Here is a 20672-nt window from a genome sequence, read left to right on the forward strand (position 1 = left end):
ATGCTGGGAAAGATTGAAGGTGGGAGGAGAAGGGGACAACAGAGGATGAGATGGTTGGATGGCATCACCGACTCAATGGACATGAGTTTGAGTAGGCTCTAGGAGTTGATGATGGACAGGGAGGCCTGGCATGCTGCAGTCCATGGGGTCTCAAAGAGTCAGACAAGACTGAGCAACTGAACTAATACCAGTTGAGTATACAGAGACTGGGCAAGTGGTACCTGAGCAAGCCTGTACAATGTTTTTGTGAAAATTAGGAAAAAAGCAACTTCTCTGGGCAACAGACATAAGGTGTTCCTTGGGCTACGTGTAGCTCTAGTCTGAGCCAGACAGCTTGGCAAGGAGCATAGGCACAATCTTGGCTTCCAGTCTCCCCCTGAACCAGAATGTTTGTGCATTATACAAGCTGCATAGCTGTATACAACAGACCAGAAATGATGTATCAAAACTTTGGAATCTGTTGCTTGTGGGATACGCCAACCTAGGATTCATTTTTCTCTTATAAACTTTGCAAATTGATACAGACAAATGGCTAACAGGTATGTATGTAAGCATGTGTGTATGTTGGCGCATATATAGTAGTTGAACTGGGGGCTTGATGATGGTTCAGGAGAACCTACTGCCCGTGAAGTCAAGAGTGTGGGTTCAATCGCTTCATAGGCTAGTCAAGTTCTTCCTTTCCTAGGACTCAGGCTGTGTCCTGGAACTCAGGCTCCTTACAGAGCACCAAGCTGAGCTCCCTGTGCTTTATAACATGTTTCCACTAGCTAGCTATTTACACAGGGCTTCCCCAGTTGGCTCAGTGGCAAAGAATGTGCCTGCCATGTAGGAGCCACGGGAACCCTGGGTTGGGAAGATCCCCTGGAGGAGGGCATGGCAACCCATTCCAGTATTCTTGCCTGGAGAATCCCCATGGATAGAGGAGCCTGGCTGGCTACAGTACATAGAGTTGCAAAGAGTCAGACACAACTGAAGTGACTTAGCATGCACACAAGCACTATATATGTGTCAGTTCCAATCTCTCAATTCATCCCACCCTCCCCTTCCCTCCTGTGTCCACATGTCTGTTATAATGCTTTTCATGAACTCCAGTATCTTCCAACTGACACCTGGGTGTTATCACACATATACTTTATACTGAAGGAAAGGGATATGTCCATAGCTATAGACATGTCCATAGTTCTGTAGTAGAAGAAATTTAATATTAATTTTCTATTCTTCTATAGTCATCAGTTGCTTTACTCAGAAATATTTGTTGATTTTACATACCTATTATTTTTCTGGACATGCAAAAAAAGCCCTTAAATGACTTGAGAGTGATAGTGGCATGTAAGGATGCCAAACGGTATAGAAAATTGAGAGGTCAGAGAAGTAACTTTTGGGTGAGGAAGGAGGAATTGTTTCCACGCATCATACACCATGTGGCATGTGAGCTCTGCTTTATGGGATGGACAGGAGATCTGAGTAGACAAATAAACAAAGACAAAAGAGATAGAAAGTACAAAGTGTGCTTGGGGAAGAGTACTTGGCATGTATTGCACTTATAGAGGAGTAAACGGAAAATAATCTAGAAAAACGAGATCAGTCGAGATTATGGAAGAGACTAAGTGTAATAGATTTGGAGTCTTTGCTTTAGGACATCACTCAGGCTTGAGTTATAGCAAAACAGCAATGTTGTAGAAAGGCCAATCTGGTGGTTTGATTGGGATGAATGGGAGGGAGTTGGGAGGCAGGAGGTCTTACTGGGGAGACTAACCCATTAATCCATGAATGGGATAGGATGGGCCTTGGACCCTGTAGAGACTGTGGGATGGAAAAGGAGGGATTGAGGGAAACATGGAAGATGGAAAACTAGGGCCATTTCCTGATAGAGGAGTCAGTGCCAGAGGCAAGAGTGGCAGCCCAAAATGAGACTGAAAGTTCAACCTGAGTAACTCAGGAATTAGTTATACTAGTTATATCAGCAGACAATTTGAGGGTTTTGTTTTTGGATATTTTAGTAATATTTAATTTTAGTAACTAATAATATCTGTATGATAATTCCCAGCAGTTAGCAGGAAAGGTAACTAGCCTGGGAAAAGATCTTGGGACTGGAGATATCCTTTTTGAAGCTACTTTCTGAGAGATAGCAATTTAAAGCTCTGAAAAATAGACTGTGAAACCAACTCATTTCACTAAATTTGGATTAAAAAAAACTACAATGTAAATGTCCAGAAAGATACGCAAACACACATGAATTTGATGTCATAAAGAGCTTTCTGTTATCACAGCCTTAGGTATCCAGTAATAAGTATGAGCACCTGGTATTATGAAATCAGTGTGTATGTATAATTTAGGCAGCCATCAATTAATACTTACTAAACACTTGTAAGGGTAACCCAACTGGCTAAGTGGTAAAGAATCTGCCTGCCAATGTAGGAGACATGGGTTCCATTCCTTGGTCAGGAAGATCTCCTTGGGAAGGAAATGGCAACCTACTCCAGTGCTCTTGCCTGGGAAATCCCATGGACAGAGGAGCCTGGCAGGCTATAGTTCATGGCGTTGCAAAAGAGTTGGACATGACTTGGTGACAAAACAACAACAAAATACATGTAATCACACCATTGTCCTAAGTGAAATAATTTTTATGTATGAGGCTAAAAATGCAATGAACCATGACCCAGAAGAAATGAACTTTTATTGTGGCTGACAAATAGAAAAGAAATACAAATTGTTTTCTGTACTTTTTTTTACTAGCCTATGCTTTAAAGAGGCACTAATAGTCAAATGAATGAACCAACATAAATGACTACTCATGCTGGGTGCTTCAGTGTATGATGATTTAAACAATTGATTGATGGTTTAATGGAGTAAGAGTGGCCCTTCAGTAGCTAATTATTTTATTACTTATGGCATAATATAATGAGACCAAGATCATAATAATTTCATTGTAGATAGATTTTCCCAACCAGTTCACAGCTATAGGCTGAGACTTTGTTCTTATTTGCTATTATGAAAATTTGCTTATTTGCTGTTTTGGTTTCGAAGCTTTATGAAGGTGGGGATTTTTCCTTCTTTCCTTCCTTCCTTCCCTAGGTTTTTCCTTCCTTCTTTCCCACCTTTCCTTCTACCTTCCTTCTCTTGAATAATGTCTTTATTTTAAGAAGACTGGCCCCATTACTCTGGTTTCTGTGTGTTCAACATATTCAAGAAATCTTTCAAGAAAGGCATTGACTAGACGCAGGAACTGATTCTAATATTGAAAAGACTATAAAAGAATGTGACATATACCAAAAACAAGAGTCTTTGTTCATAAGTCAGGCTGGTTTCAAAGACTTTTTCAGGGGAATAAATTCTTGACTGTGGAAGACTCATTCAAAGAAAATCAAAGTTCTTCCTGTTCAACTCAGAACTGTAATACAGCCTTGCTCCCACTATTTTAAAGTAAGCATTTCCAGATGCTTGTTTCTGATCTTTGTTTGATATTTATCTTATTTTAGCCTAAGGAAGGAAATGGTTTATCTGAATTGTCCCATTCATGCTTCATTTTTCTCAAGCAGACGATCTGGTTAATCGAATGGAGTAGATTGCTGAGGAGGGTTTGAGGACTGCTGCTGGACTGAGATCAGTAAAGTTTGCCAGGTTTTCCTTACTCAGAATATATCTCCATATTCAGGAATAGAATTAGACTTGTATAATTATTAACAGAAGGTATTTGATGACTCCTAAGTGACAGAGTCTGGTAAAGACCTAAAGGCATTTTTTTAAAAGTTACTGCTCTGCTAAACTCGGGCCTCCCAGGTGGCACTAGTGGTAAAGAACCCATCTGCCAATGCAGGAGACATAAGAGATGCGGGTTCGATCCCTGGGTCTAGAAGATACCCTGGAGGAGGGATTACAACCCACTCCAGTATTCTTGCCTGGAGAATCCCATGGACAAAGGAGCCTGGTGGGCTATAGTCTGTACAGTCTCAAAGAGAGGGACATGACTGAGTGATTCAGCACAGTGCTGCTAAACTTAATATATATGCTTCTATAAGGAAAGTCAACTTTGCTGAAACTGTACAGCTGCCCAAAGGGTAGGTTCTGCTTTCATAATTGAGCTGATGGAGCCTTTTCAGTGCGCAAACAGGCACAGTGGTGCTATGGTACACAGTGATAGTGTCAGCAAAAGTGAGCCTGCCTCAGTGATCTGAAACAACGGAACAGTAAGCTACTTCCGGAACTTGAGATGCTGATATTTTAAGAATATTTCTCTAGAAATCACCAAACCCACAGTCATGGAGTCATGCTCTCTTGACTCTACCACTGTTGAAACACATGTACCTGGTGTATCAGTACAGACAACTGTAACAGAGAAAGAAGACAGGTTCCCTGTCTTCTTGCCTGATTAATGTTAAGGAAAGATTAGCATGTACTCTAGAGGGCACTGCTGTCCGTATTAGTACTCCATCTGAACTCTAGAAAGTGTAGGTAGCTACTGACTGAGTCATTGAGCTCAGAGTAGTTTCAGAGCAAGAAATAACTATTTAATTGAAGATTTGCTTGTCTGTATTCTTCCAAATAGTATTTTTCCTATATAGGTTTAGTTTTTAAAGACTAGATTTTTTTTTTATTTTTTATTTCCTTTTATTTCCTTTCCTTTAAATTTTTTTTTTTTTTTTTTAAACTAAAGTGAAGTGAAAGTCACCCAGCCACATCTGACTCTTTGTGACCTGGTGGACTATCCAGTCCATGGAATTCTCTGGGCCAGAATACTGGAGTGGGTAGCCTTTCCCTTCTCCAGGGGATCTTCTGAAGCCAGAGATTGAACCCAGGTCTCCTGCATTGCAGGCAGATTCTTTACTAGCTGAGCCACAAAGGAAGCCTAAAGATGATATTTAACCTTTATTGGCACCAACATTATTTTGCCATCTTTCTGCAAATTGCAAAGAAATATTCATGATACTATATGCATGTGATATTTTATTTTATTTTTTATTGGGGTATAATTGCTTTAGAATATTGTGTTCATTTGTGCTATAGAACAAAGTGAATCAACTATGTGTATACTTATATTCCCTCCCTCTGTCACCTCCCTCCCATACCCGCTTCCTATCCCTCTAGGTCATCATAGAGCACCAAGCTGAACAAATTGTGTTATACAGCAGCTTCCTACTAGCTAGCTATTTTACACATGGTAGTGTATATATGTTAAGCATGTGATGTGATATTTTATTGTCAAAATGCTCTTTTAAAATCTATGCTTGAAATTAGTTTTTAAAATTAAACTATCTATTAGGATGATGAAAATGTTCTGAAATTTGATTTTGAAGATGGTTGTACAACCCTATAAGTATACTAGAAACCACTGAATTGTACACTTTAGGTGAACTTTATTATACATAGTTACATTTCAATAAAGCTGTTAAAATTGTTTATCTTTTATGATTCTCAACTTACTGCAATAACAAAATTACCAAACTTTCAAAGAATGATTGACATTGAGGGTAGACTTGAACTCACAGAGACAAAAAAGGGCTCAATAACCCATTCAAGTTTCCTCCAAAGCAATTCTCAGTTAGGTGTTGGAATGCAGTGGTGTGTTATCAGTTAATGACAACAGCAACAATAGCAAGCGAATTGTTACAAGTAATAGTTAAAGCATCAGAGTTTTGAAATTATTTATACACAATTTAAAGCATAATTCCACCATAACATTGCTCTCACTCATTTGTGTTTTCCTTTTATTTATTTATTTTTTGAGTGGAGTTACAAGGAGTGCATTGGGAATTGCTTATAAGCCTGGTTAGATCTACAGAAGTCTGTCACACATATTACTGTTACTTGTCAGGGTAGAAAAAAAAAAAGGTAAGCAGTCTTAGAGAAAAACTTATATTTAAATTCCAGCTGCTAAATGACCAAAAAAACCCCCATTCATTTTCTACACATTCCCCAGTTCTCCCATTTCTTCCTTTCTTATGCAGCCTGAACTGACTAAATAACAGTGTCCCCCAGACTTATTTGAGTGCAGAAACATTTCTTTCTGAAATACCTAACATTTTGAGGAGCACAGTGTTCCTGGAACTCGGTTAAGAAAATGCTCCTCTGTGAGTTCTGACTTGCCTAAATCACTCAGTGTTTCTGCAGGAAAGGAATGGGAGAGCTACTGCACACCCAGCTGAGAGGGCATGCTCATTCATTTGTAAATACACAGAAGTACATCTTGCTGTAACTCTCTTTCCATTTTGAATAATACTTGGGAAACTACCTTGTAGCTGTTTAGTTTCAGTTGGTTTGTTTAGTACTTATATTTCAATGTATATATGAGTTGCCTGTTAAAATGCAAATTTAAATAGTGAATCTGGGATTGGGCCCAAGATTCTGCATTTCTAACAAGTTCCAGGGTGATGCTGATGTTATTGGTCCAAGGACCACACTTTGTGGAACAAAGCTTTTGGATACAGTTAGATCAGAATAGCTCCAAGGCAGAGAAGAGTGATCTTTAGTAAAGGCAGCCTAGTTTCTTCTCTGTTTCCTGAAGTCCAAGTACAATGGAGATAATCCTCCTATAAGATCATTATGAAATGTTGAAAACCTTAACTTACTGCTTTGTCAAATATATTGACCCTAATATAAAACCAGATATGTATTTGTTTTCTATAGGAAATAAATGAGTGTAGTATTTAGGGGCTCTTACTCCTAACTCAACGTGATCTGATTTGTAATACCAAATTGAGAGCATCAGGATATTTCCAGTTTCATTGTTTCTCAAAAGCATGTCCCAGTGAGGTGAGAAATTTGGTATATCACACTCTGGAGAAACACAAGGAAGCATTTTTTTGTGTGTGCTCTAAATGTGTTTATCCTACAGTGTTTGATTTGATTATTCTTTATAGACCCAAATTTTAAAAATTTTAACAATTGCCAATGAGACAATCTGGTTTAATTTGTGTGGAAACATATATACTAGATTTTTAACATTGTTTACTTGTAGGGGGACAGAAGAGGTACAGTGAATGATGGGGTGGAAGAAAGAATAAAGAAATGTACAAGTTAAGTAAAAATGTATTAGTGAATAGTGAAGTCGCTCAGTTGTGTCCGACTCTTTGCAACCCCATGGACTGTAGCCTACAAGGCTCCTCTGTCTATGGGATTTTCCAGGCAATAGTTCTGGAGTGGATTGCTATTTCCTTCTCCAGGGGGTCTTCCCAACCCAGGGATCGAACCTGGGTCTCCCGCATTGTAGACAGACGCTTTACCGTCTGAGCCACCAGGGAAGTTAAAATGTATTAGGGTAGGTTCTAAAGCAAGAAAGACATTTCAGCACAAGCTGATGGAATAAGTTAGTGGGCATGATAGAATAGAGAATCTGGAAATTGACTGCACTATTCTCTCAGAGCTACTAGTTAAGTGTTATTACCCATAACTTGGAAAGAATGGAGACTGAAATCAGAACCTCGTATATATTCTTCATGGTTAGTTCTGTTTAACTATATCCGGTACATGATAATGGTTCTCATAGGGAAAAGAAGTAGCTTTTAATGAATCATGGACCAAACCCAAGATTAGTTGTTTCAAATGCTCTTGAGTAATATTTAGTTGCATCAGTATATTTTTTAAAACAACATCTTTAAAACAACAACCCTTCAGAACTTAATCCTAGTGGCTTCTTGCCCAGGATTTCTAAAGAGGCAGAGGAAAAAATTGAGATTCTCTGTATCATTTTCCCAGGAGGATTCCGTGTTATATGAAATGAGCAGAGTTCCAGGGTCTTGGTACTAACTTTTTTGAAACCTACACAATAGAATATATTCCTCAGAACTTAGTAAAAATGCTGCAGATATATCTCTTTTCTTGGGAAGCAGTTTACATAGTGTGGAGGAAAACCCTGTTGGAAGAGATCAGCAAAGCTACTTGACATTAGGCAAATCACTTCTATGAACTTGAGTTTTCTCCTTTGTCATTGAATGAAAAATCAGTGAGTTCCTGACCACCTTCACAGTATTCTCTCCTTTCTCCTGCTTCACACAGATGGTTCCTTCTCACTCCATGACCATTCTATTTGGTAGATTCTCTCACATCTACTACACATTAAATTTCTGCAAATACTTTATTCCCTTAAGAATGTCTGTCTGCTTATATTTTTCTTATCTCCCCATTCCCACATCACCTCCCTCCCCTCCCTGGTAGATTAAGTTCTGTGAGAGGAGCCACAGTTGAGAGCATAGACTCTGAAGCTGGATTACATGAGTTCAAGTTCTATTTCTGCTATCTACTTGCTACACCAACCTGGGAAGTTGCCTTACTTCTCCTTATTACCCTATCTGCAAAATAGAGGAGATAATGGTACCTACCTCCAGGTTGTTGTGAGGATAAAGAAGTTAAAAATGTGTTAACACAGCTAGAGTTATTGTCTGACATTCGGCCCTTTGTCAGTGTGCAGCCAATCAAATTCATGAGGGAGGGACTGATTGTGGTTAGTTCTCCACTGTGTCCCCTGAAGTTTCTGATGGTCTGTGTTTAAGTGTATCTGTACAGTGAGAGGTGGGTTAGATGGTGGAAGTGAGGTCCTGTCTACTCTGTGAACGTTGTTAAGGCTTCTAGCATGGGCGTGAAGAGCCGTAAGAGATCCCTCTCTGTCTCCTGGATAAATGGGTCTATTTACTTAGTTTTTTTTTCTATTTTATTTTACAAGTAATACAGAAAGGTAATATAGTACAATAATGATAATTACAAGTTTTGTATCCAGACAGACACAATGTGACCATGGGTTAGTGACAAAAAAATCTTTCCAAGCCTTAGTTCCTCATTCATAGAATAGGGCCAATCACATGCCTCAAAGGGTTGTGAAAATTAAAGGTGTTTCTGTTTGTAAGGTACCTAGAACTCTGGCCTGCCTTCAATAAATGGCAAATTTTATATTCTTCTTTTAGGTAAAACCCAACTTTAACTGCAGGTAACATTTTATTTATTTTTTTTGTAATGGCATCTTGTAAGAGTGATAACCTTCTGCAGTATCACAGAATGTTAGCAGTAGAAGGGAACTGCAGGAATTCCTACTTCACTTTATCCATTATCCAGATGAATAAACTGATCTAAAGAGAGATTAATTGGTGGTATGGAGTTGTCTCTTAATTTTTTTGTCTGTGCTCTTTTAAATTAATTAATTAATCAACCTAGGATATTGTGGGCACTCTCTTACACAGAATGAATGGTGGAAACATTAAATTGAATGTTTATTGAATGCATAGTGGAAAAAATCAATAGATATCGAGTACTTATTGTGTCACTCTGTAAGACAGTGGGGACATTTAAAAAATGGCCAATTGTCCTTGCTTTAAGGCAGTCATGACTTTCTAAGGGAAGATAAGGTATAGACTTTTTTTTTAGATTTTTGTTTATTTATTTATTTTAATTGGAGGCTAATTACTTTACTGTGATGGTTTTTGCCATACATTCACATGAATCAGCCATGGGTATACCTGTGTTCCCCATCCTGAACCCCCTCCCACCTGCCCCATCCCTCATGGTCATCCTAGTGCACCAGCCCTGATCACCCTGTTTCATTCATTGAACCTGGATTGGCTGTCTAGTTTACATATGATAATATACATGTTTCAATGATATTCTCTCAAATCATCCCACCCTTTCCTTCTCCCACAGAGTCCAAAAGTCTGTTCTTTACATCTGTGTCTCTTTCCCTGTCTTGATATAGGGTCATCGTTACCATCTTTCTAAATTCCATATACATGCATTAATATACTGTATTGGTGTTTTTCTTTCTGACTTACTTCACTCTGTATAATAGGCTCCAATTTCATCCACCTCATTAGAACTGATTCAAATGCATTCTTTTTAATTGCTGAGTAATACTCCATTGTGTATATTTACCACAGCTTTCTTATCCATTCATCTGCCAATGGACATCTAGGTTGCTTCCATGTCCTAGTTGTTGTAAACAGTGCTGTGATGAACATTGGGGTACACGTGTCTCATAGACCTTTAGCAACATTTCACACCCTTGACCATTCCTTTTTATTTAAACATTCTGGGCTGGCCCATTGGGTAGCTCTTTCAGCTTGTGGCTTGGTTCTTATGCATGGTAACTTGTACTCTAAAAGCACCGTTTTGGGCTCTGTTACTGTAAAGATAAGTTGGTATTCACTTGCCTAATTTCTATTGAGAAATATATCTTTTGTCTGCTGCTGCTGCTGCTGCTGCTGCTAAGTCGCTTCAGTCGTGTCTGACTCTGTGCGACCCCATAGACAGCAGCCTATTAGGCTCCTCTGTCCCTGGGATTCTCCAGGCAAGAACACTGGAGTGGGTTGCCATTTCCTTCTCCAATGCATGAAAGTAAAAAGTGAAAGTGAAGTCGCTCAGTCATGTCCGACTCTTAGCGACCTCATGGACTGCAGCCTACCAGGCTCCTCCATCCATGGATTTTCCAGGCAAGAGTACTGGAGTGGGGTGCCAATGGTTTACAATTTTAAGCATGGTTTTTGAAAATTAAAATAGCAATTCACAAACCAGAATTGAATCAACAGGCAGAATTTGGAAAGTATTTCTGACAGTTATAGCTTTTTTCCCCATGTCTTTTGACTGACTGACACATCTGTGTGGTCAGTTAATCATATCGTGAGCGTGAACAAAAAGGAAGAAAATGGAAATAAGATTTGTTATGGTGCGAGGAGTCCTTCTAAGACATGTCTGTTCCTGAGCTGAGATATTCTCATTTACCTTAATCTTTCCTTAAACTACAGGCTAAATTTCAAATTTGAATCTTCATCCTATTTTCCAAACTTCATTTCACAATTTTCATGTAATCCAGTGGAAAACACACTCTCTTAGAGCACCTGAGAAAACCTAGGGTACTTAAGGATTTGAAAAGAATAATAATTATGTCACAATAACTCCACTGCCTGGGTCCCCTGATAGGATTTCCCTTTTCAGAGAGAGGTGAACAGGTAGGTAAAAAAAGAAACACACCATCTTTGCAAACTTTAGGAGAGGACAACCTAAAAGAGGTCTTAGAGTTTATATGCAAGTAATCAAACCATTTAAGGAGAAGGAAATGGCAACCCACTCTAGTACTCCTGCCTGGAAAATTCCATGGATGGAGGAGCCTGGTAGGCTGCAGCCTGTGGGGTCGCCAAGAGTCGGACATGACTGAACGACTTCACTTTCTTTCTTTCTATAGTTCCTTTTGGAGAAGGAAATGGCAACCCATTCCAGTGTTCTTGCCTGGAGAATCCCGTGGACAGAGGGGCCTGGTGGGCTACAGTCAACGGGGTTGCAGAGAGTCAGACACAACTAAGCAACTAACACACACACACACAAACCATTTAAGAGATCCCATTGTCAACCAAAAGTATCACAAAATTACCTGATTATTTTACCTAAAAATGACCTGGAATTACCTAAAAACATTACTTTCATGTCACTTCCTCTACCCAGTTGCTCCCTCAGAGCATATGGAGGAACTGGAAAATAGTGAAGCTTGAGTTATTTATTTATTTATTTTAAATTGAAGATAGTAGGGTGTGTCTTTATGCTGATGGGGATATTCCAGTAAAAGGAAACTGAAAATTTCAATTAATTCCTCCCACCATTAAACTCAGGCATATGTCTTGTCAAAATAAAAATTTGCTGTTTTTAAATTACCCATGCCATTTGAGTAACAGGTTTCCTGTTTCCACTGAAAATTCTGTTTACTCAGGTTGACAGGGACATTGTTTCGTAGTCATGGGTCCTCAAATTGATGAACAAGGGTTGTTATTCTCAAAATTCACCAATTTGGCGTAGTAACTCTGATTATCTTCTTACAATAAAAATCAACCAACCAATGAGCAAAACTAATTTCTAGTTACGTACTTTTAGGTTAATAAAAAAGGAAAAACTGATTATTTGGAGATACAGCTTATTTTTAAGAGAGAAAATATTTTAAAGTATGCTGCATAGAAACCAAGTTCCACAGAAGAGCTGTTGTTTGTTGTTTTTTATTTTTGTAACTGTAAAGTTTGGGTCTTATTGAGTGTAAGGATGGATCAGTTTAGAAATTACATTGATTCAAGGCTTTCTGAAATTGTACAATTTCATTATTTACATTGTTTACAAGTTTCCTTTTATTTTTCTTTGAAAGACGTTTAGCTATTTATGAGGATACTTTTTTTAATCAGAGGAATTTCTTCACAAAATTAAAAATGTTTTAGCAAAATCATTTCAGATTGTATTGTGATTATTAGAACAATTCCACATTGTCATAAAAAGTTTAGGAATAATGGGAAAAACATAATTCATAAGCTCACCACTGTAACACAACAAACATTAATATTTTATATTTCTCATTAGACATTTTCATATGTATAGTTTTTCAGAGGTAAGTCAATGAGTAAATACAATTTTGTGATTGATTTTCACATAAATGAGAGCATACAATATGTGCTATTTCATAGATTTTATCCTAGTTTAATAGGTTTTTATACTATCCTTGTATGAATATGAAATTATTTTTATTATTTTCTTATATTATTACTTACTAATTAATACTTATTTTGGAAAGCTTAGGCTGCTACACATGTTTGTTTTTTTAAGGCTGCACCATGTGGGATCTTAGTTCCCCAACTAGGGATCAAATCTGTAACTCCTCCATTGGGAGCACGGAATCTTAACCACTGGATCACCATGGAAGTTCCTGCCACCCATTTTTTATTGTTATATATATATATTTAAATGCATATAATTGTACATATATTTTACTAAAATTTTTTTGAATATTGATTGGATTTCTTCCTTCCTAAAGTTCAAGAGATTTAAAATAAACTCAACTACATTTGACATGGCCAACTATCCATATTTCATTTATTTCCCTTTTAAAATGACTTATTTGTATCACACTTTTTTGTGTTCATGGGAAAACAAAATGAACAATATACTCACAGATGCAAGCACAAACATCTCAAATTATATAATTTTGAGATTGTACCATCTGACTCTAGATTGTGCTATAATTTATTGCTTTTTAATGTGGAAGTATATGAAGATAAGCAACTATTGAAAAGAAAACTAGGCAAATACTAAGAATCAACAAAAACTTGCTTGAAAGTAATGATATCATAGTATATAAAAGGTAGACAAATACAGTTTTTGCTTTCTTAAAAAGGGCTTCAGAATTCACTTCATATTTAATAGCTAAAGTGATATTTTGACAGAAGTAAAAACACAGAACCCTTAAAAACTTTAAAACAGCAAAGGAATTTTTTACTGATTACATTTTAAAACCACACATCAGTTTTCTGAGAAGTTAAACATGAGAAAACAAAAACACTTCCTGATTTAAATATATGTTTTCATAATACTAAGTCATCTATTTAGGTTTATTCAATTTGTTTAAAAATTCAGTCAAGCAGCGAAGCACCTTATTTAAACAATATCAAGCATATTACCTAAAACATTAACTAGTAAGTTTCAATGAAGTTTTGAGAACAGTAACTAGAAGTAACTAACAACCAAAATTTCTTAAGCTTCTGTATACTTTTCATATGCTTTATGATAAAGTCAAAATTTCAAAACAAAAACAGAACTTACCTGTACATTTTAATCCTTAATAATGAAGTCCTTTTTTCTGCCTATGCAACTGCTCTGAGATTTCCACTCAAATGAATGACTCTCATATGTTATATGTGATCTATAAAAGAACTCAAGCAAAGGAGGAAATTCCACACAATTAAAACCTAACTTGTTAAACAAGTCTGAAGGAATCAACTTAAACCAATCATATGACTTGTGGAATGGACAGGAAATCTTGCAAATCAGTAAATATTTTATTTATACTGGTAACTTATGATTAAATATAACAGGTGATATGTATTTTGTGAAAGGCTATAACTACTCCATAGGCTGAAGCATCATAGTTTTTAATTTAAAAAGGATGTGACACTCTTGCCCATGTTATTATGTTGTACCACACCTTATTTTTTGCCACAGCAAGCCAAAGACTATCAGAAAATGCTTTCCATAGATTAATTGGTAATACTCCCTTCTCTTTGATAAAATTCACTTTTTCTCACAGCATTTGAAATATTCAGAGAAGTAATTGAGTATGTACACAAATTTGTCAGATAAGCAAGAAGAACAATTCAAACTAAAATTCACTTAGTCTTTCTCTGAGTATGTCTTTAAAAAATATTCTAACTCAGTATTGCAGTAGATGAGTGGGCAGCAGAGTGTAGAATGAGAATTCCATGTAGAGTAGCATGGAAGTGACAAAAGCTATTTCTGTGTATTGTATTGGGAAGGACAGGAGATAAGTTTGGAAGGTTATGCTGAAGTTACTTTGTGAGAAATAATGAATACTAAATTATTGGAATTGTATAACAGAATTAGGAAATTTGAATTTGGATTTCAACTTTTTCACCAATTAATTGTGAAGCTTAAGCAAAAAATTACTTATGCCTTTATGAGTCTCATTTACTTGCTGAAAAAATTAGGTGCTGATTACATGGTCTTCTATGATTATCTTGTAAATCATGGATAGCTAATGAATTCACTCCAGGACTGTAACTCAAGAAGTGTTCAATTATGCATTTTTTAAATATAATGTGCAAAGCTTTGCATACAACAGGAATAGGAATGCATGGGCTCCTCCCTACCATTCCTTTATACATTTTCATATCTCACGCTTGACATCTGGACCTTTCTTTTTTTAGTAAAAAGACTAAAACAACATATCAAAACAGTTGAACAAAGTTACCTAAACAAGCCATTTTCATTTTACATGTTAACCTTGAATGTACAGATCTTTTTCACAAGTTATATCATAGTGTATAACTTTGTATTGTGCTTTTTATGCTCAATATTATTTCATAGGCATATCTCTGTGTTACTAATTTTTATTTCTAATGGCTTCTGTATTATTTCTAGTAGCTACGTATGTAGCCAATAGCTGTACAGGTGTATTATGATTTATTACATAAGTGATATATAACATTATACATTATACTAAATTATATATATGATACTATGTATTATATGAAGCTGTATTATAGTTTATTTTAATACAATTTCAAGTTTACAGAAAACTTGCAAATATAGGACCTAGATCCATCAATTGTTAAGAATTTTAATGGCTGCATTTTAATCATATGTAACCATGTAGAATCATATCACACCAAATAGATTCATCATAAAATACTGAAACCATCTCCTAATATGAAGTATTTTGACCACCTTCATGAACATGCTTTTTTAACCCCATTGCTAAATATTTCCTTGAAATAAATGAAAAATTGTTTATTGGGGCAAATTATTTAAATATTTTAATGACCTTTAAAATTTGCTTTTGTTTCAGTACTTTTTTTAAGGATGTGAAGTATATTGTCTTCTGGTTTTTGTTGACAGCACTTTCCTCCAACTATACGTGTTCTTTCTTTTCCTTCTCTGTATTTCCTAGAACAATCAGCAAAGTCCTTTTTAATGAGAAGGTGCTTAGTCAGTACGTATTGTTTGACTGTCTAATAACTAAATGAATTAATTCAGATTCTGGTGTCCCATCACTATTCACACAGAAATTGGGAATGAGTCAGGGGAAAGGCATGGGGAAAACTGCATTCAGTCTGAAAGCATCTTCCTGCTTTCCTGTGATGAGCTCAACACGGAAGGGGAGGTGGAGCATGAAATTACGGTTTGTGAAGCAAAGGGATTGCTCTTAACAGGGACTAATTCAAAAGATGTTGACTCTTAATTTTCAGATCCTCAGGGAGTGGCAGGATAGGGCTTGACCTTTTCTATCCTACAAAAGGTGGCCATTGCAAGAATAAGGTATATAGAATGACATTGTGCAAAAAATATCAGAATCCTCTTCTTGTCTGCCATGGGCTTGACTTTATTCTTACAACTGTACATTCATAAGACTGAGATAGTGTGACCTAGGACTGACAGGAACAGGCTTCAAGGAAATAGATGATATCATTTATTTAGATGGAGGATAAATCATGTAGTGTACACACTGCTGAGGTTGGTTCTTTTGCCTGCCTAGGCTGAGAGGGGAGACCATGGTAAAGACAGTATCTTCAGGTACACAAATGTCTGAAAAAACTTCTAGCTTTGAGAGAAGTATGAGTCATTCAATTGAACCTGTCATAATAATAAGAGCAAAGAAAGCAACCAAAAGGCAGATGATCTAAGAAGGTGTGGGCCAGGGTGTTTTCTTTAAATTTGGAGTTTTCTTAGTCATCATGTTCATGGCAGCACAGTCATATGGCTATAGTTGGTAATGAATTTGTCATGACCTCCTTCATAGAGTTATTATATAGATAGACAAAAAAGATAATGGATGTGCTGAAAAATTGTAAAGTGTTGTTTAAATATGCATGTTTATATTTACTGTAAGTGTAAATTTAAAAGTTGGGTAGTAATTTGATTTTCTCAGTGTGGCCAAGTTTAATTTTGTGGATTATGACCTGTAGGCAGCGAGAGGTAAGGGGACATATGCAGATAAGTGTGTTCTATTATGTTTCAACTGGAGAAGGACATGGCAACCCACTTCAGCATTCTTGTCTTGAAAATCCATGAACAGAGGAGCCTGGGGGCTACAGAGCCTGGCAGGCTACAGCCCATGTCCATTGCAAGTTGGACACAACTGAGGGACTGAGCTTGCACACATGCATTATGTTTCAAAGGCTTTTGTCTATTCAAAAGGCATGTGATAGATGGAGTACATTCTTTGGAGTTAGAATATACCCAGAATCAAATCTTGGTTCTTCTACTTACCATCCAACAGGGTTCAGCAAAATTATTTATCTGTGTCTGCCTCAGGTTTCTTACATTTAAAAATGATGTTAAAGTACCATTCTCATGGAGAAGTGAGAATTCTAAGAAATCAAATCAAATGAACTAACCAAGATAAACCACCTGACAATGCAACAGTTATGTGGTCATTCCTTCTGCACTGATTCTCAAGACAGTATTTTTGTACATGTGTAGAAGTCACAATTACTGAGAGTTGGAAAGCACAGACAGTTTGAAAATGGCCCTGAGTGTTTCTAAAATACACTCTTTCCCATTTTTGGCTGTGATTTGTCAAAATAATCTGATTTCTATAGCATTCCTTCAAACATGGTTTAAGAAATCCAAAGCTTTTTAAAAATCTGTAATTGCTTTTATGTTGAGAGCCAACTATTTTCTTATGCTTTTCACATGTAAATTTTTTAAAGCCAGTTTCTGATAGTAAGCGGTCAAAGAAGCAGCTTGGTCATAAGCCTTATCTTGTTAGAGCAAGAAACTTGTATTCTTTACCCTTTGCCTAAGTTCTCCACATCAGTTGCCCTTGGGCTGCCTAGACTTGTTTTCTCCTATAAAAAGTAATTTCCATCATCCTACATATATATGAAAATTTGACTCTTTCCCTTTTCCCCCACATTCAGAGAGACAATCAAGGCAAATAAATATAATACATATTAATAAACAATGTAAATCATCTCATCAATTCAAAGGCCTGGCTGGTAAACTCAAATTAAGTGATCTTTTATTTGGTTGATAATAGGAACAGTTGGTGGCACTAGTGGTAAAGAACCTGCCTGCCAGTGTAGGCGATGTAAGAGATTGGAGTTCGATTGCTGGGTTGGGAAGATCCCAGGGGGAGCACATGGCAACCCACTCCAGTATTCTTGCCTGGAAAATCCCATGGACAGAGGAGCCTGGCAGCCTGCAGTCCATATGGTCTCAAAGAGTTGGGCACGACTAAAATGAATTAGCAGCAGCAGAAACACTATGAATACACATAACCATTGTAAGTATCTATTTTAAAATTTATCCCATTATCAGTTTATGACTTTTAGTCTTAGTTGGCTTTTCAATACTACCCAGCAATACAGCCAGGTTTCCCTGATCAGTGCTTTGTTGTTGTTGAGTTGCTAAGTTGTGTCCGACTCTTTGTGACCCCATGCGCTGCAGCATGCCAAGCTTCTCTGTCCTTCACTAGCTCCCAGAACTTGCTCAAACTCATGTCCATCGAGTCAGTGATGCAATTCAACCATCTCATCTTCTGTTGTCCCCTTCTATTCCTGTCCTCAGCCTTTCCCAGCATCAGGGTCTTTTCCGATGACTTGGCTCTTCACATCAGGTGGCCAAAGTATTGGAGCTTTGGCTTCAGCTCGGTCCTTCCAATGAATATTCAGGGTTTAGTGTTCACAAAAACCATTTCATATCGTATCTATTCTTCTCCAAGTGTTTATTTTCTATCTCTTGTTTCTACCTTTGCTTTCAACGGATGACTTAACCGTTCTACCATTGGAGAAAAAGATGGTAGTCTCTAGGTGGACACTCCCTCAACTACTTGTCACTGAATCTGTAAATTTTATGCCTCTGCCTGTATCCTTCCTTTTATAGTGGAAGAGGTTTTTGTCCTCTGTTGGGAGGCCATTTTTTTCACTTGTTCTTAATATGCACATCTTTGTGCTCCTTCTTCTTAATCTGCTTCTCCAGTACTTTCAATCTCTGTAAGTCACCTCCCACTCACCTAGTTTCTCAAACTAGAAATCTGGGTGTCATCCTTGTCTCTATCTCATTTCTCAATGCCTTATGTGCATAAATAGCTATTGAACCCATTTCCCCTTGTCCTTATACCCACTGCTAGTACATGACTCCAGCCACTCTGATCTTTCAGCTGAATTACTGCCACAGTTTCTGATTAGCTTTTCTGCTCATATTTTCCCAATCTAGTCTCTTCTTGACACTATGAGAGTGATTATTACAGATTGAGTTATGTTGCTACCCTCTTAAAAACTCTTCAGTAGCTTCCCTTGCAGGTAAGAGAGTTCATTCTCCTTAACACAGGTGGCAGAGCCCTGAAGCAGCTGGACCTTGCCTACCTTCTCAGCCTCCTTCCCACCCTGCTTCTTGAACTCTACAGTCTATACCCTGAATATCCTTTGTTACTTGAATACACTGCCCTCTCTGTCTCCTTCAGTTCTGTTTCTTCAGCTCTCCCCATTGTTTTATGTCTCTTTTGATACATTTCTTAGTTTCCAACTCTGAATAGTCTGTCAGGACTGCTCATATGCTTTCCCTCTATGAGGGCTTCTTCACCCTTAGGATAGCTTGCATGCTTGGACTTCAGTCATGTCCAACTATGCCAGGCTCCTCTGTCTACGGGATTCTCCAGGCAAGAATATTGGAGTGGATTGGCATTCCGTTCTCCAGGGGGTCTTCCAACCAGGAATTGAACCCGCAATTCTTAACGTCTCCTGCATTGGCACACAGGTTCTTTACCACTAGCGCCACTGGGAAGCCCCAACAAATAATTTATTATTATTATTGTTTTTGTTGTTCAGTCACTCAGTCGTGTCCATCTCTTTGCGATCTCACAGACTGCAGCACGCCAGGCTTCCCTGTCCTTCACTGTATCCTGGAGCTTGCTGAAACTCATGTCCATTGAGTCAGTGATGCCAGCCAATCATCTCATCTTCTGTCATCCCCTTCTCCCCCTGCCTTCTATCTTTTCCAGCATCAGGGTCTTTTCCAATGTTTTACTATTTACTTATTTACTTGGATGTGCCGGGTCTTATTTGCAGCATGTGGGATCTAGTTCCCTGGCTAGGGATTGAACCCAGGCCCCCTACATTGGGAGCGTGGAGTCTTAGCCACTGGACCACTGGGGAAGTCCCTAGGATATGTTGGCTTCTCTCTAATGTGATCCCATATTTGTTTGCTTCTCCTCTCATGCTCATTATAGCACACTTTTATTTTTATTTTTAGTTAGAGGATAATTATTTTACAACATTGAGTGACTGGACTGAACTGAACTGAACTGATTTTACAATATTGTGATGATTTCTGCCATATATCAACATGAATTAGCCACAGGTATACATATGTCCCCTCCCTCATGAACCAGCCTCCCACCCCAACTCCCCATCCCACTTCTCTAGGTTGTCACAGAGCACTAACTTTGGGTTCCCTACATCATACAGCAAATTCCCATTAGCTATCTATTTTATGTATGGTAATGTATATGTTTCAATGCTCTTCTCTCAAATTATCCTACCCTCTCCTTCCCCTACTGTGTTGAAAGTCTATTTTTTTTGTGTCTCCTTTGCTGCCCTGCAAGTAGAATCATCAGTACTATCGCTCTAGATTTTGTAATATGTGTTAATATATGATATTTGTCTTTCTCTTTTTGACTTACTTCATTCTATAATAGGCTCTAGGTTCATCCATCTCATTAGAATGGACTCAAATACATTCATTTTTATAGTTGAGTAATAATCCATTGTATATATGTACCACAACTTCTTTATCCATTCAACTGCCAATGGACATCTTGGTTGCTATTGTAAATAGTGCTGCAATGAACATTGGGGTACATGTGTCTTTTTCAGTTATGATTTTTCTCAGGGTATATGCCCAGTAGTGGGATTGTTGGGTCATATGGTGGTTTTATTCCTAGCTTTTTAAGGAATATTCCTACTGTTCTCCATAATGGCTATCAATTTACATTCCCACAAACAGTACAAGAGAGTTCCATTTTTTCCATATGCTCTCCAGCATTTATTGCTTGTACAAATTTTGATGATGGTCATTCTGACTGGTGACAGAATGTGACAGATTCTACAGTGACAGATTTTATTTTCTTGGGCTCCAAAATCACCTCAGATGGTGACTGCAGCCATGAAATTAAAAGACACTTGCTCTTTGGAAGAAAAGCTATGACAAAC

This window comes from Bison bison, unplaced genomic scaffold (assembly GCF_000754665.1).
Source record: "Bison bison bison isolate TAMUID 2011002044 unplaced genomic scaffold, Bison_UMD1.0 scf7180017864279, whole genome shotgun sequence".
NCBI lineage: Eukaryota > Metazoa > Chordata > Mammalia > Artiodactyla > Bovidae > Bison > Bison bison.